The following is a 27,553-nucleotide window of genomic DNA, read 5'->3' as shown; positions in this document are numbered from 1 at the left end:
TATAAGCAAGTTTCTTTTATGATTTCAGTGTCTAAATTCCAACAGGTTAAAGTCAACATTGCCCCAGAATATGTCAAATTCTGAAGATCGAATTGTTGGGGCGAAGGTCACAGATTTTAACGTTTGTTATTCTGAGACATTTGAAAGTGAATATCAAGCTAGGTAAACTTTATGCTCAATTCGGAATAAAGACATAACATGGATTAATGGGGTCAGCCAAGCCTCTTCAAAGAACCTCTTCTTTGCGCTATTGACTGATAACCATAACCTCTTGCTGTGTGACCTTAAATCACCCTCTTCAATATACTCGCACAACAATTACTGATGACCTCACAAAGCATTGTCAAGTCCAGTTACCTCATCTCAGGCTCTCACTGGATTTATGGCTGGCCTGCATCCTGGCTTCCAAGAAACTGTTCTGTGGCTTCCATCTTCTTGGTGCCCTGGGTAGGCTCCATCACAGACTTGTGTTTCTCCACCTCTCCTTAAATGTCAGAATCTCCCAAAGGTAGGCCTGAACCAAAGCCTGTGCTGATAAACCCTGTTCCCTAGGGGATCTTATCGGCAGCTGTGACTGCCACCACCAGCTCTATGCTGATGGAGCCTGGGCTATATCCCTGCAGGCCTGCTGAGGTCAGAACTAACATTCCCTCAACACACGCCCGCAATTCAAGGTGTCTAAAATTAAACTCATTATTGTCCTCCTTATTCGTGGTCCTGGAGAATCTATCCACATGTCCTAGCTTAATTAGGATCACACCCTTCTCATCTAGCTTCAAACTAGCGAAATATAGGACTCTTTCTTGCCCAACACAATCACTGACAAATCGCCAATCCCTCAAACTAATCGATGGTAAAACTATGTTATTTACATCTCTGAAATGTCTCTTGTATCTTGTTTCTCATTTCTCAGGCTTTCCTTGGCTCTTGCCTGCCCTGTTGTATTTGCTCTTATCAGGTCTCTCTCCAACTTATTGAATTGCCAATCTTTCATCGCTTTACTTAAAGCAAAATAAACCCAGCCATATTAAGAGTACCTATTAATGAACACTTTTCTCCTTTGTACTCATTGTATTTCTAATTCAATGCATAGTTTATTCTTTTTAGTTTGGACTAGTCCAATTGGTCCTCCTCATTTATCTGAAACCCATGGAAGTCTGAGAGGACATTCAGAGCCCAGTGGTCAGCCTCCTGGCAAAGAATCCCAAGGTACCTAAAATCTTGTTGCCCCTTTTTTTACCAAAGCCATTTTTCTGTTAACTCTGGGCTGAGCATCATGTCCATTATCTCATTCAGCTCACAACTACTCTACAAAGTATTCATAATACTTATTATATTACTGGGGTTTGTCAATGCTGATGAGATTTCAACTAACACCCTCCACACTTCCTGGTGGAGAAGGTGCAGCCACACAATAATCTGGGAGTGAGAGGTGAGGAAGCACTGTAGCTGAGGTAAAGCTCCCACATTTGGGGTGTTGATTAAACTATGAACTCTCAAGCTGGGAGAATGCCCTATTATCTCTGTTGCAATGATGTCTCAATACTATCTCAGCTCCATCCCTGTAGGAAGAAGGCTGCCATAGACTTCATGTAAACAAATGGGCATGGTGGTGTTTCAATGCATGAAATTTGGATATCAGGTAATTTCACCACCACAATTATTATTATTCCTCCATTAATTTCTCCCAACCATTTAACAATGTAAAGTTGAATTCTTAGCTAGTGGGCTCTACAAAAAACCAGTAGCAGGACAGATGTGGCCCACGGGATGTGGTTTGCTGACCCTTCTCCACGGTGTTGGATCTCAATCTTGCCTGCACATCAGAATCACCATGCATGTTTTTAAAAAATTCTCATGCCCAGACAGTATCCCAGACCAATTTAATCATGATTTCTGGGGTTGGAAACCCAGCATCTCTGGGTCTAGTTGGACAATCCTTTTAGGCATCCAACTTAATTCATCTGAGGGACACAAAAAGGAGGGTTTTAGGGCCCTCAATCTGCTCACACATGACAATACCTGGGGGTACCTTTTGGCCCTGCACTGTGTCATTTGCAAATCTATAAGGACTGTTCTAGGATCTAAATGGTGAGCAACTACAAGACCCCTAAGGCACCTTAGGGTAAGGATAGCCTAAGAGTAAAACACACACAAGCATTCTTTACAGAATCGTGTTTTTTCTCTGATGGCCTGAAGGGATCACTTAAAAACTAGGATTTCCACCATAACATATCTAAGTGATTTGAGATAACACAAAACAGCAAACTATTTATCACCAAGAGAGATGACTTCCCTAAAGGAAAAATAAAATAATTTCATTGGAGACTCAGTTGAAAACAGAATTATTTCTAATCCAAGAGTAAAAGCAATTGTTCATAGGAATACTGAATTGTAATAAAATTTTGGGCTTCTAAGTACACTGGAGGCTCACAGATAGAAATATTTCAGATGCCTAGGTTATTTTTTTGCCTGACATTTTCAAGTGAATGGTCTGGATGTTTTGCAAAATAACGATAAAATACCATAACAAGTTATCATTTCTTCAGTTGCGTTAATTCAAAATGCACTTACAAAGTACAAGGAGGGGGTGTTATACTTTTGAAACAAATTTCACTCACTCTATAAATGGGAAATAATTGGGATTTTTGGAATTTTGTGGATAATATGCATTAATCACAAATTTTATTTTTAAATATTTTTTGAATGAGCATATTACATTTATCATAAAAGAAGTTACATAAAACCCTTTTCACTTTAATTACTATACTTTTAGATATATGTTCATGTGTAGCATATGAATTTAAATGGATGTATATGTATCTAACCTATAGAAATTCATGTATACAGGATTTGGGAAGTCTTGGGGTATAGGATTTCTGCTTTGAGGGACAGTTGGATGGTCTGTGAAGTCAAACTATGTCCTCTCCTTATCCTTTCAGTTAATAACACATCCATAAAGGCTCAGAAAAAAAAAAGTCTTCTGTAAGACCAAGGCAGAATTTATCATTTTTGCAAATGTAAGGGCAAAGTTTCCAACTAAGAAGAGTTTAAGGATTAAAATTGTTTAAGGATTTCACACTCCAGTGATTCCTCTTCCATTGGAACAGTTAATGTCAGTTTGCTCTCTATAAAAATGCAAAAATATTAAAAGGATGTATACTGACCAATGATTTTATCCCTAAAACATTTTGAAATGCATTAAGTATTTAAGACACTAGTCTCTTAGTGCAGGCGGAGACAAAAGCCTAGAATTTCTTCCTTTCTTCCTGCTGCTCAATAACTACTAATAATGAGATTACTCAGGCAGCTATGAGCTGGTAATTAATCAGAAACCATCTAGTCAACAGTGTAAGTGAATGACTGATGGTTCCGCGAAAAAGGTTTTGTCATAACCTATTATTAACGCCTTTCATTCCCATGAGACTAAATTTGATTTTTAAGGCTGCTAATTCCATGCATGTTCAAAGTAATGCTGTAGGACTCGTATCAGGTTGCAACCAGGAAGAAAGTGGGGGGCAAGCTCTAGAACATTTACAGATGCCTCCCTGGGGGAGACCCACATAGAGAGCTCCTCACTGTGAGGCCAAAGAGCAGCTGCACCATCCCGGGCCAACACTTCATAAGTTATGTGCCCCTGTCACAAGCCTGCATCCATCACTGGGCTTCTTTGGTTGGAAATGTCCCCATCATTTCTGCCTCTGTTTAATCCAGGATCTTTTACTCTCCTCCTTAGAAAGCAAAGATTACCTTTATCTGGCTTTAACAATGTCTAAGAAATAAACTAGTTACTTCCATTTTTCACTAACAGACTTTGTTTTCTTTTCCTAGTCATCCCCTTTAGATGTTCTTTGGGGGGAAATAAAAGGACTCTAGAAGATATTAAGGTTTGCCCCTCCAGGGGGCACTTGGAAATGTCTAGAGATGTTTTTGTTGTCCAAACAGAGGAAATGCTACTGGGTACATAGAGGGTAGAGGCCAGGGATGCAGCTAACACACCTGCCATTCACAGGACTGCCCCCATGGCAAAGCATTACCTGGCCCCAAATATCAATAGTGTTGAGGCTGAGAAACCCTGCTGTTTTCCAAACCAGGGGAGGAAGAGTTGCCACAGAATTAATTAAATCCTTAACTAATATAACCACCTGCTCTAAAGCTAACACAGAGATGGGCTTCAGTGCAATTCCTAGCATGTCTAAAATGTGTTTGAGCACACCCATCATTTATTTTCTTCTGCTTTTGTTCTGGTTTAATGACCCTTTAGGGAGTCTCAGTTGTATGCTAGGAGCTGGGGCTAAGACCAAAAAAATGGCCATTGGGTGGCTGAAGTCTGGGAGAGAAAGCAAATGTGTAACCCACACACACTACAATGCAATGGGACTTCACAGTGGGGCCATCCCAGCCTCTGGGGAGCCAAGAGAAAGGACTAATTCTCCTAGAGGAGCATGAGTATTTTCAGAAAGGAGATGTGTTTTGTGAGGTCTTTACCCGGTGGGAGATAAAGAGGGGAGCTGAATGGAAAATGATAGTCCAGAGACCCAAGAGAGGGCTAGTGTTTATGAGGCATGAGAAAGTTCAAGTGGCTGAAGCAACAAGTGAGACCAGTTTTGGAAGCAGGGTGGGATAACGATCAGGGAAGATTGTCCTGAATTTAATGTGATTGTCAGCTTGGGAAGGTGAAACAGGAATGGTAGGTAGCATTTTCAATTATATGTTGGGAAAGATAAATCAAGTGTCTAAAGAAACATTTATTTTTCAATTTTGAAATAGCAGAGCTGGCTTCTCTTGATATTTGGAAACTTTGCAAATATCTCTTTAATAGACCTTTATTTCTTTTTAAGTTCAAGAAGATTAGGATCGAAAGATCGTTCACAAAATGTTAGACAAGCATGGCTATGTTTTTATGAAGCTACCTGCTGGGTTGGGGGTGAGTGGTGGAAAAGGGATGGAAAGAGCATCACAAGGGCTTGGATCAATAAACAGAATTTCCATCAGTGAACAAGCCAAGGAAGTCTGGGCATCAAAGGGAGCCCCGGCGTTTTGTCCATGGGATCACCCGGCTATCCCCTAAGAGTCCAGTCTAGGCTTTGTTTCTTGATTAAAGATTCTTGCCTTTCCTTGGAGAATTCAGCACCTTTCATGAGACTCTCTCCTCCATCCCCACTGTGTCTGACTGACCAGTCCTTTGTCACTTCTTATAAGTTTACCACCATGATATCCACATTAGCCTATTTCTACTGCCTTCTACACAATGGCCATGGGAGGTTCCTAAAAACATCACTATGTTATTCTCAAAAATTTTTGCAAGACAAACACGTGAAAAAGAACAAAAAGGAAAAAAAGGTCAAACTTCATAGCCTGGCACTCGCTTGGCAGTTTTGTGTCTACTGTTTTATCCAAGGTAGCGCTGGCATTAATATCCTACCGCCAATGCCCAGGTGTTCAGTTCTGCTCTCTCCTCAATGACCGGTTTCCATGGCTTCCACATCCAACCACCCCTGGAAGAGTTGATGGCCCTCATCCAAATGCAGGAATATATGTGGCCTGATTTATGTTAGTGACAAGTGACCTAAATAGGAGACATGTGTAACTGTCACTTAGCCAAATCCATCCCCTATTCCATTGCATTTTCAATCTTTCAACTTGTCACAGACTTAGCATCGTCAACAGATGCTGCCTAACTCTAAGGACTGTTCACACAGAATCAATCCTAGACAAACAGGATGCATACCCAGATACTGCAATTGTTGTGGACACCAGTTAAATGCTGCGCCGTTTACTTCTCTAATTTCCCATCCACCAGAGCCTTGTTATAGAGCTACACAGACATTTAATGCACTATCATAAAGCTCAATATTCAGAAGGAGAGAGCAGGCAGGAAGAGGCCCTTTGCCATTTACGAGTGACAAGCTTGTGTGAGCATGACAGAGATACTGATTAAGAGCTGGTGCTTTTGTCATGTGAATACTATTTTGTATTTCTATAGCACCTTTCTTCACAGAGCTCAAAATAGTCAGACATTCTCTTTTTGTACCTTGTAAAATTCCTGCAAACTAATGCCAAACTTTATTTTTAGACCTTCCCCATCATTATTACCAAGAGTGTTTATGCACCCAAAAATCGCAAAGTGTAGACTGGACATGGCCTTATCCTCATTGGGATGATAATATGTTATAGAAGGTAAGGCAAAAAATACACAATCAGTGAAACTGTAAAGAGTTATAGAGTCATTTTAGGATGTTCAACTTTAGTTGTTATTCTTTCAAAAGATGCTATTTTAAGCCTGGATGTCAGTGCATCTGAAACACAACAATAATTGACAATCATAAGCACACCTACAAGACACTGCAACTTCTTAATACATCTCCTGAGTTGTCAAAGAAATATTAAGTTATGAATTTACTCAGCACAATGGTGAAATTAATTTTGGTTTATAGCCCAGTAACTATCTATATTTATTTGGGGAAAAATCCCAGAGGTTGTCAGCTATTGTTTGGCTCTCAAAAGACACTAGTATTGGGTAAAAACTGTAAAAAAGAACAATAAAAGAAGGAAGATGACTTGAGTGCCTTTTAGTTAATTTTTCTGTCTTCCTTTTTAAAACACATTTAACTCCCTTTTAATTTAAAGTAAAAGTAATAGACATTGTTTCCCGGTGCCTGTCCATGTTAAAAATAAATAAATAAATAGACATGCATGGAGGACAGAGTGAAAGGGGAAAAGGGAAAATTTCCAATATGATCTCACATCTGTCATAGTGACAAAGTAATCCTTTTTCTGGAAGCACCATATTTATGTCACTCATCTCCAATATGGACACCTGGTTTTTTTCTAGTCTTTTGTTTTAGAAATGATGCTAAAAGGAAACTTTCCATCTGTAGAACTTTGTGCACTTAATTGAGTATATGGGTAGCATACATATCTACATTTGGATTTGCTGAATGCAATGTCTCTCCAAAGAGACTGAACCAATTTATATTCTCACCAAGAATATACAAGTGAGCCTGTTTTCTCTACACTTTGGCCAACGATACGTATTTTCAAATCTTTTGAATTTTGTCAAAATAACAAATACAGGTTGAAAAAATATTTTTTTCTGCTGTAATCTGCCTTTTAATAGTGTGATGTGATTGGATTAACTGGCCATATATTCATGAGCAAATAACATTTGTTTCTCTTTCATGTCTTTTATTCATTTCTTCGTAGTTGTTTGGGCTCTTGGTTTCTTATTAATTTGTAAAATCTCATTAAATAGTAGCAGATTAAGGCACTTTAGATGATATCTTACATAATTTTACTCTTCTGACTTCCCCTGCTATTTTTCCAGGAATTAATTATATTTTAATTTATATATTCAAATGTATAAGTCTTTTCTTTATGGCATCTGGATTTTTACTCTGCTTAACTCACTGATACTCTAAGATTAATTTTAAAATATTACCCCATCTCTTTTACTCTGTGATGTGTTTCTCTTCTATGCTTAAATCTTTGATGTATGTTATTTTGTTGGAAGGACTGAGATGAACTTAACATTTTATTAAGCTTTTCTTCTTTCTCCAAACCTTTGGTTAGTCAGATATCAGGTGGTCTGTGCTTTATATGCTGTTTTGAAATGTTACTTTTATTAAAAATGTAATTTCCATATGTATTGAGAGCAATTTCAGGGTGCTCCATTCTTTTGATCTGACTTTTCACGCACCTGTTCTAAACTTTTATTATTAATAGTGCTTAATAACTGCTTCCATATTAGATGGGCTAGTTCTGTGCTTTTCTTCTTGCTTTTGTGGATTATTTTTTGATAATTTTTATATTTTGTTTTTCCATATGAACTTGCATACCATAATATCATATATATATACACACACAGAGATATATAGAGTGTTATATGCATATAATTATTGAATTACTATCTAAGAGGTTTTCAGATCATTCTCTCAATTTTTCCAGTTATATAATCATATCTGCAAAAAAAAAAAGTTGTACTTCTTCCTTCCCAGTTTTTATTCCTTCTTTCTTTTGTCTAACTAAGTGGTTCACTAATTTCAGAATGATGTTAAGTCCTAACAATGATAGTGGGTTCCTTAGCTATACCTGACTTTAATAGGAATTTTTCTAAGTTCTCCATATTAATGAAGGTGCTAGATCTTGGCTGGATCTTGGCTAAAAATAATTATTTTGGGGCTAAAAATAATTATTTTTTCAAAGTATTGAATTACACATTTTTAACCAGAACAGACATTGAATTTTGTCGCATTGATTTTGGTACACATGGTTTTTATCCTTTGGGATTTATTATCATGCCGAGTGATATTAGGAGATACTGAGCCATTCTTATATTTTTTGGAATGAGTCAGTTTTGAAACGAATACTTCCAAAATTCAGTAATGTTACAAGGCACTGATGCCTAAGCAATGAGTGTCAAAAGGCTGGACGGAGAGCCTGCATTAGGGTTGAGGGCTCCAGAATCGCAGTGCCTGGATGATTTCCGTAGTACATGTATGTATGGGAGGGGTGTCATTTCTTCCCCCAGATACGGGACCCTTCCTGAAGTGGTACTGGGTGCGGGAAGAAAACAAGTCACACCCAGACCCTATCTCCGTGGAGCCTAGAGGTCAGCATACCTCCTGCCATCCTCCCTAACAAAAGGTATTTTTGCTTGCTCTTGTTCATGCCTGCTCTAAGGTTATTTTTATTTTACACTGAGCACTGTTAAATAACTAAAATGAATCATGCCAAATACCATAGAGAAGGGCGTCTTTCCCCAAGTTGAAGACATTTATTTGAGAACTTTAGGAACTGCATTAACGTCTGGGGAGAAAAGACAACATTTTTTGATTAATTTAAATAAAGTGAAATCGAATCATTGGAGTGATGAGAGTAGAGAGTTTATGTGAATATTCCTACAGCTCCCAAATGGGTCAATGTCTCAGGTAGAGCAGTCCCTTGAATTTTTAATTTAAACCACGAAGCTCAAGAAACTTCCGGGGAACAATAATTAGTCCCATAATCTTCTTGTTTGAACATAATGCAAGCCAAATGTTGAGAAAATCTAGAGAATGAATAAAATGAAACTGGAAAATCATTAATTTGTAACTGCTTTTAAGTGATCAGTAATTGAGGTATGGAACTGCCACATTTGTATTCTTTCACAGAGTGTATATTAAATACATGATTTTTGCTTTTAAATTGTTTAAATTTTGAAAATTTAAAAAATGTATAGAATTTTCTAATATCAAATATATGTATGGGCAGGTGGTACTTTTCCATATTTATGTTTTGCTTTTTTTTGAGATAAAACATTCACTGTTGGAGATTGTCACAATAGATTCATGAGAGGTACTATGCTCTGTTATACTTTATCTCCTGTAGGGGCATTTTAAAGACCAATTAAGGAAGCTCTGCGGTATGTCACAGCTGTCCTTCCTTGCCTGGGTTTGCTGGAGAAAGAGCTTGCCATCAAGAAACATTCCCAAAGACTGACCTGGAAAGGGACCTCTTCCATCTCCCTAATGTATTCCAGTGTTTAACAGTTAGAATGGAGCTGGCTTTCCTTTTATGGCAATCAGTAAGATATGTCATTTTGCTCACTTCCGTTTCTTTTTTCACCCATTTGTGTGAATTTGGCCCTCTATCTGTAGACCTGTTGGCAATTTTAACAATAAAAGTCATGTGGTCTCACCGACGAGTTGAATTCAAAGTAGAAAACAGTTAGGGCAACAGGTCAGAACCAATGGCCATTACTCAGCAGGCTTGGTGCTACTGGTGGACAGGGGAGGACATTGATTATGAAATTTAAGAAATTAGAGGTTGAGTATGATGACTGTCCTGTATCACTTTAACCTCTACAGTTTTTTCTTTTTCTGTGAAATATGAATGCCTTTTCCTGCCCCAGGATCCAAACTCAACGCGATTATTTGTATCAATCATTCTTATAGCATTCCCCTTCCCCAAAAACACATCGGGAAGCTAGGTCTTATTGATCTATTTATTATCTATTTCTACAAGTTGATATTATCTAGGAAATGAGATAATAAGCTTTCAAATGGCTCAGCTAGATCATTTAATGTATTTTATATTGATACATTTTCTTATGCCTTTAATAAGTATGGGTGGATGAGATGTGCTTTTCTTTTGGATAAGGGTGTCATCTTCATCACTTAAATTAGGTCAGAATTTCTCCAACAGGAGCCAAGATGGTGGCTGAGTGAGGTGTGGAATTTAGCTCATCCTCCAGAGCAGCTAGTAAATAGCCAGGAACAGTACAGAACAACTGCTGTGGCCACATCAGTGACCGCACACACAGCATACCCCAGTCTGGACTAGCTGGACCAGCTGCGATCTCACCCAGAACTGCTTCTCAGGCTCCAGCTGCCCCAGGCATGGGCCAAATTAAGCTTGTCTGACAGTTTATGTGGAGCCTGTGGCTTCCCCAGGAGAGCAGTGGGGCCAACTCAGGTGGAATCCCTCCCTCAAGGAATTCAGACCTCAGGGTCTGGAAAAGTGAAGCAATTAAAGCCAGCCTACAACCTCTCCTCTGTCTCCACATCGCCTTATGCTGGTGGGATCAGCAGGTAGACAAGCACCACATACCAGGCAGGACAGGAAAACCACAGAGTCCAGAGACTTCATCGGAAAGCCTTTCAATCCGCTGGGTCTTACTCTTGGGGAAAACTGATGCAGGTGACTCTCTCCTCCTGAGAGAAAGCCAGTTTGGTCTGGGAAAATCTGATTGGGGTCTATAATACCTAAGCAGACCCTCCTAAGGGTTAAAAAAAAAAAAAAAAAAGGCACCATACAGACAGGGCAAGAAAAACAAGAACTGAAAAATTCTGATCTGGTAAACAAAACCTCAGCTAGAGGTCTAGAATAAGTGGAACTGAGTGTCAAAGCACAGACAGCCAATAAAGCCATCCAGTGAGAACATCCTACGTTAAAAAAAAAAAAGTGAAAACAACCTCCAGAATATACGAAGGAAATTAAATACCTCGAGCCAGCAAAAGATAACAAATCATACTAGGAAAATTGAAGATGTGGCCCAGTCAAAGGAACAAACCAACAAGTCATATGAGATACGGGAGTTGAAACAATTAATGCAGAATGTTCAAACAGACATGGCAAACCTCATCAAAAATCAAACCAGTGAATTGAGGGAGGCTACAAAGAAGGCAAGGAATGAACAAAGAGAAGAAATCAAAAGTCTGAAAAACAAATCACAGAATGCATGGGAATGAAAGTCACAGTACAAGAGATAAAAAAAAAAAAAAGGAAACCTACGATGGCAGATTTCAAGAGGCAGAAGATAGGATTCGTGAACTGGAGGATGGGACATCTGAAATCCGACGAGCAAAAGAAAATACAGGGAAAAGAAAGGAAAAATAGGAGCAGAGACTTGGGGGATTAAGTGACAACATGAACCACATGAATGTCTTCAGTATCCCCAGAGGCTTTATCAAAAATGTTTGGCTTCCTCAAGTAGCAAGCCCATTTTTTCACTGGTCCCACTCCTCGGGGAAGAAAAATAAAAATAAATTAATTGTTGGTGCTTCCAATTTCCACCCACTATATTACATCCTCGAGTTACAACAGGGGCAACATGCTTGCAACTACTGTGGAATTTATCATGAGTGAGAAGGACAGCATTGAGGAGAGAGCCACAAAATTACTAGTAAATAATAATGTGGGAAAATGTGGTTCAGAAGAATGTTTTTGATGCGACACTACTATTTTAAGCCCAGACATCATTCCTCCTTAGCAATCAACATGAAATAATTAGACAAAAATTAGAATAAAATTCCAATTATAATTTTAGTCTCATCTAAGCAGTTCATAAAATCAATAGAAAATAGAAACAGGAAAGCAGAAATGCACATTCTTTTTCCAAATCTCTATGCTTTCAACCACTGATTCTTATGAGGTATGCGTATTTGTTCAGACTTTTGTTCACTTAGTCACTTAACAATTTATCATCCCATCATTCTTTCATTCACGTTCATTCATTATTTAGTGAGGGCAAGGAACATCATCAAATGGTAGGAACAGTGTAATAAGAAAAGCATGGTCCTGAAGTATCTAGTACAAGAAGGAAGGAGATGAATTAAAACAATTTAATTCAATGGAATGAACGTAAATTGCAAATAGGAAGAAAATGCTGTGAGAGCAAGAGGAAGGCTCAAATAACCTGTGCAATGAAGGAGGCTTGTAGGATGTGTCACATTTCACCCAGCGTGTTCCTAGATCATTGCCTTACTTCATCTCACCACTGCCCGCAGGTGTTATCACCATGTCATGATAATGAAATTGATGTTTGGCGAAGAGGACAGATTGGACCAAATTCACACATCTGGCAACTCTTTTTACTGCTATAGTACATCGCAATGCTTTTTTAACACTTATTGTCTACATTTTTATGCAAAGCCCATAATTTTTCCTATAAATGGATGTTACATCTTATGAATTACATTATGGCAGTCTCCATTGGGTGTTCTTCAGTCCAAAATTTAATGGATGAGGTTAAAAAGGATTTGATAATACAGGGTGGAATGTCAAACCCTGATTGGCAATACGATGTCATTTCATGCAAAATTCAAAAGTCTAGATGTCTGAATTCATGAACATCAGATAACTCCTTAGTAACTTAAATGACCACAGTCTGAAAAAGAAACAAAGGATCATATTCTTGAAGTGGCAGACAAATATTTCTCTTCTCTTCTTCATTTCATGATAACTAAATCCTAGATAACAATGGAGCTAACCAATTTCAGCTGAATCTGATAAAAGTACACATAAAATGTGCACTAATAATGTTTATTCTCTGTTCAATACTGAATAGGTCTGATTGTGAAGTTCTAGTTTAGCCCTTGAAATACTATGGGATTTTCTTAAATTAAAAATTAACATGCTCTTTGCATGCATGTGAAAACACAGAAATCAAAGTTGGGAAACATCTCTAAGGCATATTGTTATGCATTATTAAAATTTACCAAGCAATTGTTTGCTTTAAGTAACTTAGTCTGGCCTTTTAAGGGTTGTTTTTTTTTTTTTTTAGGAGAAATGGTGGTATATTTTTACCACCTAAAAGTTCACTTTATAAAAGTACACTGGTGAGCGGGCCACAGCAACTTACTGACGGAGTTCTTGCCTGCCACACCAGAGACCCAGGTTCAATTCCTGGTGCCTATCCATGTAAAAAAAAAAAGTACACTGGCTTCTGTCATATAAATTTTATTTGGAAATAGTTGAATGAATAAAAGGGGGAAAACAGTTCCAGCATTCCTAAAAGTTTTTTCACTCTATTATATGAAAAGTATTTTCAAGACTAGCTAAATTTTCTTATAAATTCCTCCCAGGGTCTTCTCTCCTTTGTTTTGGTTCTGATTTGACATCAAACTGAGCAATTATATGGGAGAAGCTAGCATCTGTGGACGCTGACACAAGATGGGTAGGTCTTTAGAAATTTCCCTCCCCTTCCAGCTACTGGCCTAGTCCCAGTTTTTAGGCCATTACCACTTTTCCAGGAGGTGGCCCTGAACAGTGCTACCTACTGTTTTGTTTTTGTTGGTTTTTTTTTTGGCATGGCAAGTTCTGGGAATCAAATCTGGGTCTCTGGCATGGCAGGCGAGACTTCTGTCACTGAACCACCATTGCAGCACCCTACCTACTCGTTCTTCAAATGGACAGAGAAGAAATATCAAGTCTAGAAATCAAGAGCATCCTCTCAAATGTGACTTGGGATATTTTCCTAAAATATGGACTTCAATGAAGCAACTTGATGTGGAAACCTAGGTAGGTGGAATTGAAATTTCTCCCTCTGAAATATATTCAAGCTCATTGGAATTGGATTGAATAACAAATCAAATGAAGAGAAATATCATTCTACTTGTTAGCAACGCTATTGCTTTTATCAGTCTTAAACTTCAAGGGGTTTAGATTTAAAAGATGCCTCTAATAGTTGTTTTCAATAGAGACAGGAATATTTCAGCCTCTTTATTTTTTTGAGGTGGTCTCTGCATTATGCAAGTCAAAGAGCAGCTGCACCTGGTGAGCACTTATCCACTCTGCAGGTTCTTCATGTACAATGAGCTAAACCCTCGACATTGGTCAAGGCTATGGGAGAAGTATAATATATCTAATATATGGATTGTATGCTCTAAATTTGGCAAACATGTGAAATGCAAGAAGACAAAATGAATTGAAGGAGGTTTTTAATTCGTAGTTTACTGTGTTAACAGAGATTATTTAAAGAAACTCATAAACAGAATCAGACAATATTTGTCCTTTGTATCTGGCTTCTTTTGATTAGCCTAATATTTTTGTGATCCATCCATGTTGTAGCGTGTATCAGAGCATCAGTTCTTTTATGGTTGAAGAATATTCCACTGTATAGTTGGAACACATTTGTCTATCCATTCAGCTGTTGATGGACATTTGGGTTGTTTCCACCTTTCGGTTATTGTGACTAGAGACTATCAGGAATAACTGTTTAATGGGTACAATGTTTCCATTTGGGGATATAAAAAAGTTCTGGAACTAAATAGTGGTGACGGTTGCAAAATGTCATAGTATACTTAATGCCACTGAATTGGACATTTTAAAATGGCTACAATGAGAAATTTAGGTTATATTATTTTACCACAATAAAATAAGATTACATCAAAATATAAAAATAGATGCCAGAATGTTTATATATATATGTACAGTTTTGAAAGTCATTTGATGATTTCATCTCCATGTGAAAAGGTAAGCTTTGGGTATTGGTGGTATTTCAAATAAAACAAAACTTCATTAAGACTTCATTGGGTGCTATCCAGAAAGCAATTTGGATTTGGGTCCCTGATCCTTTTCCAGCTCCTCATTGCTTCTTTCTCATAATGTTTGATAATTCAGAGGACTCCTGATTGGGTTTTAATGGCTATTGCAATCCCAATGGTTGCTTTGGTCTTCCTCCTTCTAGAACTCATGATTGGTCAAAATGTCCTTCACTTTGCTTCCATGGTTACCTGTCCTAATTCACCTCTACCTATCTCCCCAAGAAATCACAAGCTCTTGAGGTCTTGTCCCCACCACCCAGAATCTCCTCCAGGGCCTGTGTACAGAAGGCACTCCAAGGTTTGCCAAGTTAATGGAAAGTTCAAAGTCAACAAATAGGTAGGGCAATAGCATAGAGGGAAGAAGTATATCTCTTTTAAATAGGTGTGTTATACCAGTCTGTAAACCAAATGGAATTCAATGTCACACTGTTCATTCTTTTGCAATGGATGAGGTCTGCATATGCCACAAATAATCAGGAGAGCATCCTTACTTCATCAACAGGTTGTCATTGAAGGGTGTGTGATATGTGCAGTCACATAAGACCCCGTGTTCACAAGTTTCCATATTTGGTTGAATATTCTGCTGTTATGGCAAAAAAAAATTCTTAATAATCTTTGAAAAAGGGGCCCTGCATGTTCGTTTTGCACTGTGTCCTGCAAAATTTAGAGCTGTCCCTGTTCCTCATCAATATAAAAACTTTTTTGCCAAGTTTCATGACAAAACCTGGATTCCAATTTGCTTTCCAAAGCTAAAAGACAGGACCTAAACCAGAAGAAAAGATTCATGTTGGGATTGATTTTTTTTTAATTACTTACAGATAAAATTGTAAAATGTGAGTAGAGAATTTAGGACTATCTATATTTTATGATTTAATATCATTTATCATTCAACGATCCAAAAATACTTTTTAAAACTAAAATGATCAATGTGAAACAAATATTTTCTGCTGGCACTGAAAAGGACTTGAAAGGATCAGCCCTCTGCTTCCTTATAGGACCAACAAAGAAAATATCTACACAAATACTGCATTTGCCATTTCACAATAGAAATTACACAGCTCAGACCCAAAATACAGTTGAGATTTTATCATCCACATCTAAATCCAGTCACTTGATGCAATTTAAACTAATTTGCTCCGCATTCAAACTTCATGAATAAGAGAATTCTCTTAATGGACAGATATCTCAAGTAAGTCATGCTCATGTAGAAAAATATAACATGTACTTGAGTTATATTCATTATATTTAAATGATAGTATATACCATATTTTATATAACCTAAATGCAGACTGTATGTTATTTTCTTTTTAAGCTGAAGAGCTAATAAACTTGCTTCAATTTATCTCAGAAATGACTACATACGTTTTAAATAAAAGAACAAAAAGTACAAATGTGTTAGGTCTAATTTCATTTGTGCTGACCCTTTAAACTTCTCTGACCTTTGCTGGAATTTTGAAACATGCTGCTCAGAATATATTATCAAGAATTCCCCATTACCTAAAGACTCGCTCTAAAAATCTGATTATTGATTATGACTTGACTATCCTGTATTGTTACTGTATGTTTCTTTTCCTTTCTACATTTTCGTAAATGCCCTTCACTCAAGTAAACTTACTTTGTTTTAAAAAACCAGTGGAAATTCAATTTTAGAAACAGATATTGTAAAGCAATTAATTTCAGTTTAGTCTAAAGCAATTCTTTAATTGATGTGTTCATGGTGATGTTTTCACTTTTTTTTTTATTTTGGCTACTTGTAATAGAGACAGGTGTGTCTAGAAAGAGATACAGTTCAGTATCTCTGCAGCAACAGCAGACAACATGAGTTCTTTTAAGCATTTGGTCTTTTCAATCTGTACCAATAGAAAGCTGTGTCCTTAATATATATTTAACCCAAGGTGTATCCAAAGACCCCCTCAAGCACTGAGTCTTGAGATAGAATCTCCTTTCCTTTTTTCTTTCTTTTTATTAAAAGAAAGGCTTTAGTATTGGACAAGTCACTTAGATTTAGTTGAAGCAATATGTTGGGTTTTTGTTTCCCAGTTGTGGGCATGCAGGTCAGAAGTCCATGCGAAGTGTATTTCAGTTCAGGAAAGGCTGTCATTTGTCCCCTCAGCCTATCATGGTTTAACAGCATGGAAGACCAAGACTGAAGACTGATAAACCCCGAATTGTAAGAGAAATTCCTATAAGATTGATTCTTCACACTATACTTTACGTTCTATGTCTCTAAGACAAAAATAACAGTCTCTTGTCTTTCTTCCCTGCGGGTCTACTTCTAAAACTTTGCGACTAACTCTAGATAATGACATAAAACTTCTGCTGAAACCACCCACTGTGAAGTTTTGTTATACAAGAGTACATCTGAGTTCAGCTGTATGAGTAAAATTTAGGAGAGTGCCTTAAACAGCATTGAACTGCATATTGTATAGGAAGCTAATGATGGTGCTTTTTCTATGAATATGATAAAGAATCACTGGGAATTCTTACATTCAGATTTTGTGTCTCCATTCAGAAGAAATCGGGCTGAACCTGCATTATACAAGACTGAATTGCTGTATTTATTTTGGCTTTGTTTTTAAAATCATAGAATGCATGACAGAGGTAAGCTAGGGAATTGTTTTACAAGTATAACACCTGGGACTTAACTTGGAATCATTTGTTGTTCTCCAAACATATCACGTTTGTTTATTCCCCATACCCGTGTGTTTTCACATTCAATGGTCCATTTGCCTGGACTAGACCTTCTCAAACTTGGGCATGCAATGGAGTCATCTGGAGCAAGGCTACTGAAAATACAAACTCCTGGGATGCATTCCTGCAGTTTCTGACTCTGTGGGTGTGGGATGGGATCTGTGGAATTGTATCTCTGGATAGAACCACGTGGAGCTGTTGTACGGCAAGGAATACTCTGAGTCACATCGTATTTGCAACACCTTTCCTGATCTAACCATTTTCCACATATCTTTCAAAATAAGGTCAATGACTCCTTCAGGGAATATCCCACAATCTCTGTTTTTTTCCTAAATTGAGTACCCCTTGCACCTTTTCCATATCTCAGCCACCATCTTTGGACTTAAATATTCTGCACTCATTAATTTACATGGTAGACTTCCACCTAGTAGAGTTAAACTTCTTTGTTTGCTCACCGATTCTCACGTTGTTTGTTTCTCCAATACTTGGTATTTCTTGTTGATCAGAACATCTCTATTAATGAGGGTTTTGATCGATCATTATTGGTGGCTAGAACAAAAGTATTGCTTAGAAAAAGTGAAAAACTTTTATGTCCCAGTCAGTGAAGCGTGAATATCATGAGATCCAGCCACCTTTGAAGGGGGAGGAACAGGATGTTAAAGCAGTTGCTACTATCTGGGCAGCAGCCTCTTCAGTTTTTAATGCACAGAGGGGAGAGCTCCTTGCCACTGTAGGATCTCAGAAGATAAAGATTACTCACTCTCTGACCCCAACACTGGAAGTCTCCTACAACAAATTCAGGTCTCCCTCCTTTTCTTCTCCTTCTCCTTCTGTCACTTCTCTTTCTCCTCCTCCTCTTTATTCTTCCCCATCATCTTCTTCCTCTTTTTCTCTCTCATCTTCTTTCTCCTCCTTCTTCTCCCTCTTCTTTTCCTCCTTCTCTTTCTTCTCCATCATCTTCTTCCTCTTTTTCTCTCTCATCTTCTTTCTCCTCCTTCTCCATCTTCTCCATCATCTTCTTCCTCTTTTTCTCTCTCATCTTCTTTCTCCTCCTTCTCCATCTTCTCCTCCTCCTTCTCCACCTCCTCCTTTCTTTTTATGCATCTTCTCCTTCCTCTTCTTTTCTTTCATCTCTTGGTCACCTTCTTTTCTTTCTCTTCCTCCTCCTGTTCCTCTTCTTCCCTCTCTTCTTTTTCTTCCTACTTTCTCTCCTCTTTCTCTTCCTCCTTGTCTTCCTCCTCATCATGTCCTCCTTTTATTTATCTCTGATTTTAGCTTGGCAAAAAAAAAATGTAGGAGTGAGCCAGTGTGGGAGATGAGACTCCAAATCCCCCCAGCAGGTGAGTGGGTCTGTGCAGGAGGCTTGCTGCCGGTCTTGCCAGATCGTGGGTGTGCAGGCTGGGCTCCGCTACTCTTTGGGGTTGCAAATGAGGGTTACGTGTTCTATCTGCAAACACCTTGAGGACCAATGCTAGAAATGACCTACCTTGGAGACACAGGTGACATGAGAATATTTTTCCCCTTGGGAAAAATTCCTTTCACTGTCTGCCCTCCCTAACTCCATGCCAATGCACAGGCCCAAAGTGACCTGAAATTCTCTCTTTCTCTCTCTGATCCAGGGGACCCATCCATTTCCTGTCCCACCTTGACTGCAGGCAGTCTACTGTCTTCATTTAAGGATCCAGTCATAGGGCTTTAGCCTGAGGACTAACTCTGTAGCTGGGTGCCCCGTGTAACTAAGAAGGGTTGGACAGCTGAGCCAGTTGTTCTGTGACTATCTCATTTTATTCCCTAGGACCTCTTTGGTCCAGTTGTTTCTCCCTATAGAGTTGGCACCATTTCTTTAGGAAGCACTCCCATTTCTGTCTTCTTCCTTCCCTGAGCTAGTTTGGGCCTATGCTTCTGCTGCTAACCCTTTCCCCATTGTGTCTCGGGTTTTGTCATCTACCACGTCTTCAAAGCTACTGTTTACTCTTTCCTGTTTTCCTACATGTAGTGAACTCATTTTTCTCTTTGAATCTTTTATTTTCACTTGCACAGACTTTGCCAGTTACGTGAGGTCACATGAATTGTCCATGACAAACATCTTACATGATAAAACTTTTTCTTTGGGATAAAGAATTGGATTCAAAGAATTAAAGGATGCATATGTTATGACTTTTGAATTGACTTCCACAACGACCTCCAAAGATGTGTGTTTGTGCTATTTTTGAGTGGGGTGTGAGGGGGTTCCTCAATGGCCACTCATCTTTTGATTGATATTTATTGAGTGCTTATTATATAAAATAAACAAATCTGATTCCTGTCATCCTAGTGCTGATATTTTAGTGAAGAGACAAACACAATATATAATTAACTATGCCATTACAAATTGTTATGAACTAAAAGCTCTAGATACTATGAAAGAAAAAATAAGGCTCGGATAGGGTCATAGTCACCAACATTGGATATAGTTTCTAACAATGCTATAGCCTAAAATGGTTTGAAATTGTTTTAGTTTGTCTGCCTTTGACTCTTAAAAAGGTTGAACACATTGCTCTTTTTTTAGGTGCTGCATTTGCTTTCTGAATAACCTTCAGATTTTTACTTTTTTTTCTATGTGGGCATTTTAAATATGCTTTATTTATTGACATATGAATAATTGAAAAATCATCTTAATTTTTTCTCAGATATATACTGTAATTACCAAATTTGTTTGCTTTTTATTTACTTAGTTTTAGAATCAGAATTTTTTTTAATGTGTTGCTCTTATTAACCCAAGTTCAGATAAACCTTCCCTTATATTTTCTTTTAAATCTTTTACAAATACACTTCTTCAATAAAATCTTTATTTTGGTGTTTTGTATAAAGTGGTGGGTGATCTATCTTTTTCCTTTCTTTTCTTCACTGATTTCAAATGTCACCTCATATTTTAAATGTACACACATATGCACACATATACACACCCACAGTCACCTGGGGCTCATTTCCAGGCACATTATTTTCATAATTGAGCTGCAAATAATGTTTACACTATTTACATTCTTTTAAAATTCATTCTACCTTTGCATTCACTTTTTTTTTTTTTTTTTTTTTTTTTTTTTTTTTTAAAGGAAAGACAGAGAGAAGGAAGGAAGGAAGGAAGAAAGGGAAACATCTTTAAACATTTTCTTGTTTTATTGTATTCTGTTTCTCCGTATTTGTTACATGGGCTGGGGCCGGGAATCGAACCGAGGTCCTCCGGCATAGCAGGCAAGCACTTTGCCCGCTGAGCCACCGCGGCCCGCCCTGCATTCACTTTTAAGTACAGCAACAGCAATCATTTAGATTTAACTCAGATTAACAAATTTGCCTCAGTCCTTTATCACTCAAATTTCCTTTCATAGATTCTTTAAAAAAATCTTGGTAGTTGGAACTACATCTTTAAATACATTTTGTAGTGAGAATGCAGATGTCACCTGTGCTTGTATGATCGTAGGATGAATTTTTGGCGTTTCTCATGACTAACCACCTGTTCTGTGGAATCCTAGGTTACAAACTGCTTCCTCCAAATTTTGGAATCATTTCTCCTTTGTTCAGAGTTTGGCCATGCACCACTGAAGCTGCCACTCCCCATGCCTGGGCAAGGGGGTTTTCAGTAATTTTATTCTGTACCAGGGAAGTCCTTGTGTCTGGAGGGTCAGAATTTTCTAAAGTTTCAGGAACTTTTTCTCCTGTGCTTATTTCTGTGGCTTCTGGTTTTGAGTTTCTCATCATATATAAATTATACAAGCAATATAAATTAGAAATTCTTTTCTTCCACTGTTCTCTACTATTTCTATTTCTCCACTTGATTTTATGTAAGATCTCCCCCTTTTTTTTTTCTTGCATAGGGAGGCTCTGAGAATTGAACCCAGTCTCCAGCATGGTAGGTGAGAATTCTCCCACTGAGCCAACATTGCACTGCCCTGTAAGATCATTTTTTAAATTTCAACGACCAATTTAGTTTTCTTTAATACCCAGCCTGTTGTTATTGTCCCCATTACCATTTTTAGTTCAGCTTATTTTTTGCTTCAATCATTAATTTTTTATCTTTGTGGCTTGCTTTTCTAGTTTAATAATTGCATTTTTCTCTTGAATTGTGTATGTGTGTGACAATGGATCAAGAATCTTCACATAGTTTCTCTGGCCTCTTCTAATAAGCTCTGGTATACAGATGCCACCCTTCAAATGATGCAAGTTATTCTATGTCTTTATTTATTTGGCTACATAATGTAACATCATTTTCAGAAGGATTTTTATTTCTTGTGGCTACATTCCATATCATCATGAATTTTACTTAGCCAACTGCATTTTAGTAAATATTTGGGTAGCTTCTAATTTTTAATTTTATAGACAGTACAATAGAGATTATCCTACACATAAATCTCTCACTACATTTCTGACAGTTCTTTCAGGAAATATGCCTAAAAGTGAGGTTAGTTGGTCGAAACCAAGGAAGCTTGTAAACATTTAATACTAACTGTCAAATTACCTTCCAGGAAAATTCTAAAACTTTTACGAATCTGCTACAAGTGTATGAGATGCAACTTTATTAAGTTAAAGTATTTTCCTTTTAACTGTTTCAAATTGTGTTCTTATAAGGCAGAAGATTGTTTCTTACACTTACTAGCCATCAGCATTTTTTTGTTTACTTTTGTAACTTCTTTGTGTCTTTTGTCCATTATTTTGTTCTGGTATTAGGTATTTTTCTTTTATTCATAAGTGATCCTATAAGAGTAACTCTATTATGCTATGTGTTTTCATGATTATTTATTATATATTTTATCTATCTTTTATTCGTATAATTTATCTAGTATATATATACTCTTTTATTTTTTCATTTGTGGAATGGTTTTCCTAACAAACTTCATTTGACAATTTCATTGTCTGGGTTAAATCAAGAGTTGTTATCCTTAAGCTATCATGACAGGTGGTGATCATTGTTGCTCTTTTTTATTCTTTATTTTTCTTCTTTTCGAAAATAATTATGTGAATGAATACAGGACTGTTGTCAAACTTGGGGATGCTATTTTAGGAAACAGCTGTTTCTGTAATTGTCACAGCTATAGTTTTGCAATAAAAAAATTTCCTATATTTCTATCTTCTATCATTTACTGAACTTTTTTTTTCTTTTCTAGAGGCAAAAGAACGAAAAGTATAAAGACTGATTTACTCATTACATTTTTTGAGCTACTAACTCTATAAGACGTGTGTCCTTGGAAAAGTCATACTGTTTTCCTTTGGTATAAACAAGAGCTCTCTGCTTTGGTAATATTTTCAAATAGTCTTCAAATTATTTGGTTCATATAGAGTTAAGTATTTTTTGATGCGTGGTATAGTTTTTGTTGAATTTAGGATTGGTTAGAGGAATTTAAATAATAGACTAATGAAATTGGATCCAACTATAATCTAAAACAAAGTTTCATTGTTGTGTGTTTTTAGAACCAAAGCTACAGATCCAACAGGTGTGGGGAACACCCACCTTGGAAGTCTTCCTTTCTTGGCGGGCACACTGACTATTAAAACCCTTGGCACCTCTTGGAAAAGAAAGCTATTATAAATGTTTTTAGCCCAGCAAAATCCAAACATTTGTCCACACAACCTTGTACACGTGTGTGTGCGTTTTATGTGAATGTGTGTAAAACACCTATTAATAACATGAGAGATTATCAGTATCCATGGAACATTTGGGGAAATACTTCTCTAAACAGCAATCACTCAATATCCTCAAATATTCCCTCCTATTTCACTAAAACATTTTTTTTAATCAAAGGAAATATAGAGAAAGAGAGGGAGACAGAGAGAATGCACACACCATAGAATTTTTGTTCAAATATCAAAAGCATCCAACCAGTTCAGAATACATTCCTTTATATGATCACATTGCCCTGGTATCTTGACGAGTGTGGACTTCATTAGTTATCCTCTCAGTTTCTGATGGAAGAGAATGAGTAAAATCAGGATGACATCTTTTTACTTTTGCAATGAGGCTGTTTCTGTGTACCTGAACATTAACTAATAATCTGACACCATCATTTTTTAATACTTTGTTAAAAAAAAAAAAAAACTTAAAGGGGGGAAAAGGGAAGACTTCAACGTATGCAGATGTTACTCATTACCTATCTTATTTTTAACCTTGAGGCAATTTTCTTAGCGATTTCATTGCCAACTTGTCATCAGGGGCAGACTCTTCTCAAGACCCCACTTCATTATGCATACAATTACAACAACAAAACAGGTGTGCCCAGAAGAGGGGAGCTGATCAACCTCAACTACTACAGGAAAACAGGTACAGTGAAGTGCTAACAACAAAATTCATTAAGCCCTGACCCTGAGAGTCTGACATTTTAAAAAAGCAACAAGGAAGGTCTCTTAGATAAGATCGCTGAAGCTTAACGCTTTTGGGCAACTGCGACCCCAGGGCATCCAAGAGCTGCATACAAAACTCAATGAAAGCAGTTCTCCAAATCTAGTGAGCGTCACACCTTGTGGAGGGACCCACCTCCAGAGCTGCTGATCCTGTAGGAAGCGGAGACAAGGCCTGAGAATGTGCCTTTCTAACAAGTTCCCAGGTGATGCTGATGCTTCTAGACCTGGGACACACTTTGAGAAGGGATGGGCTCTTCTGCCGATGGGTTAAATGTCTTTTCCTGAAGGAAGTTAGCAGTTTATGAATGCAATGGCTCACAAATCGCCCAAAGACAGTTATGAATCATGCATTTTAACCATCCCTTGGTTCTTTAGCTCATAATTTCTTGAAAAGTACAACCTTAAATAACCAAGCCAGGTTAATCATTGCTTCCACAACATTGACATTCTGTCCGGCAGAAGGAATATTCTATTGCACTTTTATACATATCTCTGGGTTTGAAAAATCTTTTGGCCTTCAGACTTGCAAGATGATCCTTGCTGTTGTACTACACAAAACACTCATGAGGTGGCATGAGCCCACTTCTCAATGGATACCTTCCTTCTAGTGCTTCCCATGTACTTGCAACAAAATGTCACACTGCCCTTTCCATTTAAAATGATCCTCAAATCATTTTCATCTTCATTCATTCCAAAATTATGGGCTTGCCTTCCTTCCCAGGACCTGAACCTGTATCTTTTTTCAGAGTAATTATATTTTCATATTCTCTTAGAGAATTATGATGGATGGCTTACATTTTGTTTTGTTTTTATTTTTTTTCTCTACAATATAGTCCAGTTTCAAAGCAGTAAAATAGTATAAATGCACTGAGTCATTTTTCAAGACTTAAAAAATATATTCACATATGTATATATGTCAGTCTTTCTCCCCTTTTGCTGATTCCTTTGATTAGTTTTCAAAGCCATCCTTTGGAAACCATAAACAGAAGGGACCCTTATCTTAACAGGACTTTTTATTTCTCCCCAGGTTCTTCAAATGGCTCTTCATTGGTTTTTAGGAAGTCCCCTCCTGAAGTATCTTCTTTTGTATATTCATTTCTGGTCCTTCTCAAGCCATCTTCTCAAACTCACCCTCCACCCCCCCAAGACAACTAGGGAGCCTGATACTTCAGATCAGCTTTAATATTTTCCCCTGACAACGCCACTAAAAGTGATGCCTCTTTCTTGTTAGTCTATTGTTTAAACATTAATGTAATACTATTAATATTTTGTTAACATAGCACTTAGTATTTTTAAAATACCATTAAATATTATCTTAGGACAATGCCAGGAATTCTAGGCTTGATTCAAAATTGACTTTTCTTTTAAATACAAAGCTGATTAAAGGGAATTCTTTTCATCCATTTTATCACCACTAGATGGTACTTTAATTTTTCAAGTGGGCTTTAGGTCAAATAATTTTGAGTCAAAACTAATAACTATTCAACTAGAAGATATATATTTAAAGATATCTCCTTGGAAATTATCATTGGAAACCTGGAATAAAGAATTGTTTTATTATTTATACTTGAAAATTTTGAAGTGTTGGTTTGTATCCTCAATTTTTTTTTTTTTTACTTCCACCAGTTTTGCTTCATTTTCATTCAAACTCTAGGTTCAGTAAAGTCACTGTATTCTGCATATCAGAAAACCTTTGCACATTTGAGAATTGAGTACAGGAATTTAGGATTCAAATTACCCAGGATAACTTTCAGAAAACTTTCCTGTACAACAGTAAAGAAAAAACTAAACTTTACACCACAAAGTTCAGAAGACTTGGCTTCTTATGATGGTATTGGCATTGACTTCCCATGGAAACTTTTTTTTTTTTTTTTTTAATTTTTTTATTAATCAAAAAAAAGAAAAGAAATTAACACAACATTTAGAAATCATTCCATTCTACACATGCACTCAGTAATTCTTAGTATCATCACATAGATGTATGATCATCATTTCTTAGTACATTTGCATCGATTTAGGAAAAGAACTAGCAAAACAGCAGAAAAAGATATAGAATGTTAATATAGAGAAGAGAATTAAAATAATAATACTAATAATATATATATATATATAAAAAGGAAAAAGAAAAAACAAAAACAAAAGATACAAACACACAAACAAACAAACAAAAAACCATATTTCAGGTGCAGCTTCATTCAGTGTTCCAACCTAGTTACATTACACTTAGGTATTATTGTGCTGTCCATTTTTGAGTTTTTGTATCTAGTCCTGTTGCACAGTCTGTATCCCTTCAGCTCCAATTACCCATTATCTTACCCTGTTTCTAACTCCTGCTGGTCTCTGTTACCAATGATATAGTCCAAGCTGATTCTCGAATGTCGGTTCACATCAGTGGGACCATACAGTATTTGTCCTTTAGTTTTTGGCTAGACTCACTCAGCATAATGTTCTCTAGGTCCATCTATGTTATTACATGCTTCATAAGTTTAGTCTGTCTTAAAGCTGCATAATATTCCATCGTAGGTATACGCCACAGTTTGTTTAGCCACTCGTCTGTTGATGAACATTTTGGCTGTTTCCATCTCTTTGAAGTTGTAGGTAATGCTGCTATAAACACTGGTGTGCAAATGTCCGTCTGTGTCTTTGCCCTTAAGTCCTTTGAGTAGATACCTAGCAGTGGTATTGCTGGGTCGTAATCCATTCTGCCATTCTATGTCTTTTGATTGGGAAATTCAGTCCATTAACTTTTAGTATTGTTACTGTTTGGATAATATTTTCCTCTACCATTTTGGCTTTTGTATTATATATATCATATCTGATTTTCCTTCTTTCTACACTTTACTCCATACCTCTCTCTTCTGTCTTTTCGTATCTGACTCTAGTGCTCCCTTTAGTATTTCTTGCAGAGCTGGTCTCTTGGTCACAAATTCTCTCAGTGACTTTTTGTCTATAAATGTTTTAATTTCTCCTTCATTTTTGAAGGACAATTTTGCTGGATATAGGAGTCTTGGTTGGCAGTTTTTCTCTTTTAGTGATTTAAATATATCATCCCACTGTCTTCTAGCTTCCATGGTTTCTGCTGAGAAATCTACACATAGTCTTATTGGGTTTCCCTTGTATGTGACGGATTGTTTTTCTCTTGCTGCTTTCAAGATCCTCTCTTTCTCTTTGACCTCTGACATTCTAACTAGTAAATGTCTTGGAGAACGCCTATTTGGGTCTATTCTCTTTGGGGTGCGCTGCACTTCTTGGATCTGCATATTTAGGTCTTTCATAAGAGTTGGGAAATTTTCAGTGATAATTTCTTCCATTAGTTTTTCTCCTCCTTTTCCCTTCTCTTCTCCTTCTGGGACACCCACAACACATATATTTGTGCGCTTCATATTGTCATTCAGTTCCCTGATTCCCTGCTCAAGTTTTTCCATTCTTTTCCCTATAGTTTCTGTTTCTTTTTGGAATTCAGTTGTTCCATCCTCCAGTTCACTAATTGTAGCTTCTGTCTCTTTAGATCTACCATTGTAGGTATCCATTGTTTTTTCCATTTTTTCTTCTTTGTCCTTCACTCCCACAAGTTCTGTGATTTGTTTTTTCAGATTTTCTATTTCTTCTTTTTGTTCAGCCCATATCTTCTTCATGTCCTCCCTCAATTTATTGATTTGGTTTTTGAAGAGTTTTTCCATTTCTGT

At 37.1% G+C, this 27,553-nt stretch overlaps 1 protein-coding gene and 1 long non-coding RNA gene across 5 annotated transcripts in view; one reads left to right on the top strand and one right to left on the bottom strand.

The window, feature by feature from the left end:
- Window positions 1–27,553, bottom strand: part of PUDP (pseudouridine 5'-phosphatase) — a 575,274-nt gene that overhangs the window by 56,373 nt on the left and 491,348 nt on the right. The gene's annotated exons all lie outside the window — the stretch shown is intronic.
- On the top strand, window positions 351–22,818 carry LOC143670486 (uncharacterized). 4 transcript variants are annotated; one of them, XR_013169374.1, is made up of 5 exons: window positions 351–508; window positions 1,108–1,209; window positions 6,077–6,180; window positions 8,531–8,646; window positions 9,370–9,842. It is a non-coding gene; the product is annotated as an uncharacterized LOC143670486 (long non-coding RNA). The 4 variants fall into 4 exon arrangements; XR_013169373.1 differs by lacking the exons at window positions 1,108–1,209; window positions 6,077–6,180 and adding an exon at window positions 22,637–22,818 and having other exon boundaries at window positions 9,370–9,565; XR_013169375.1 differs by lacking the exon at window positions 1,108–1,209 and having other exon boundaries at window positions 9,370–9,839.

Source organism: Tamandua tetradactyla, chromosome X (genome assembly GCF_023851605.1).
Source record: "Tamandua tetradactyla isolate mTamTet1 chromosome X, mTamTet1.pri, whole genome shotgun sequence".
NCBI classification, from domain to species: Eukaryota; Metazoa; Chordata; class Mammalia; order Pilosa; family Myrmecophagidae; genus Tamandua; species Tamandua tetradactyla.
The sequence above is the reverse complement of the archived record's forward strand: the minus strand, read 5'-3'. Positions and strand labels throughout refer to the sequence as shown.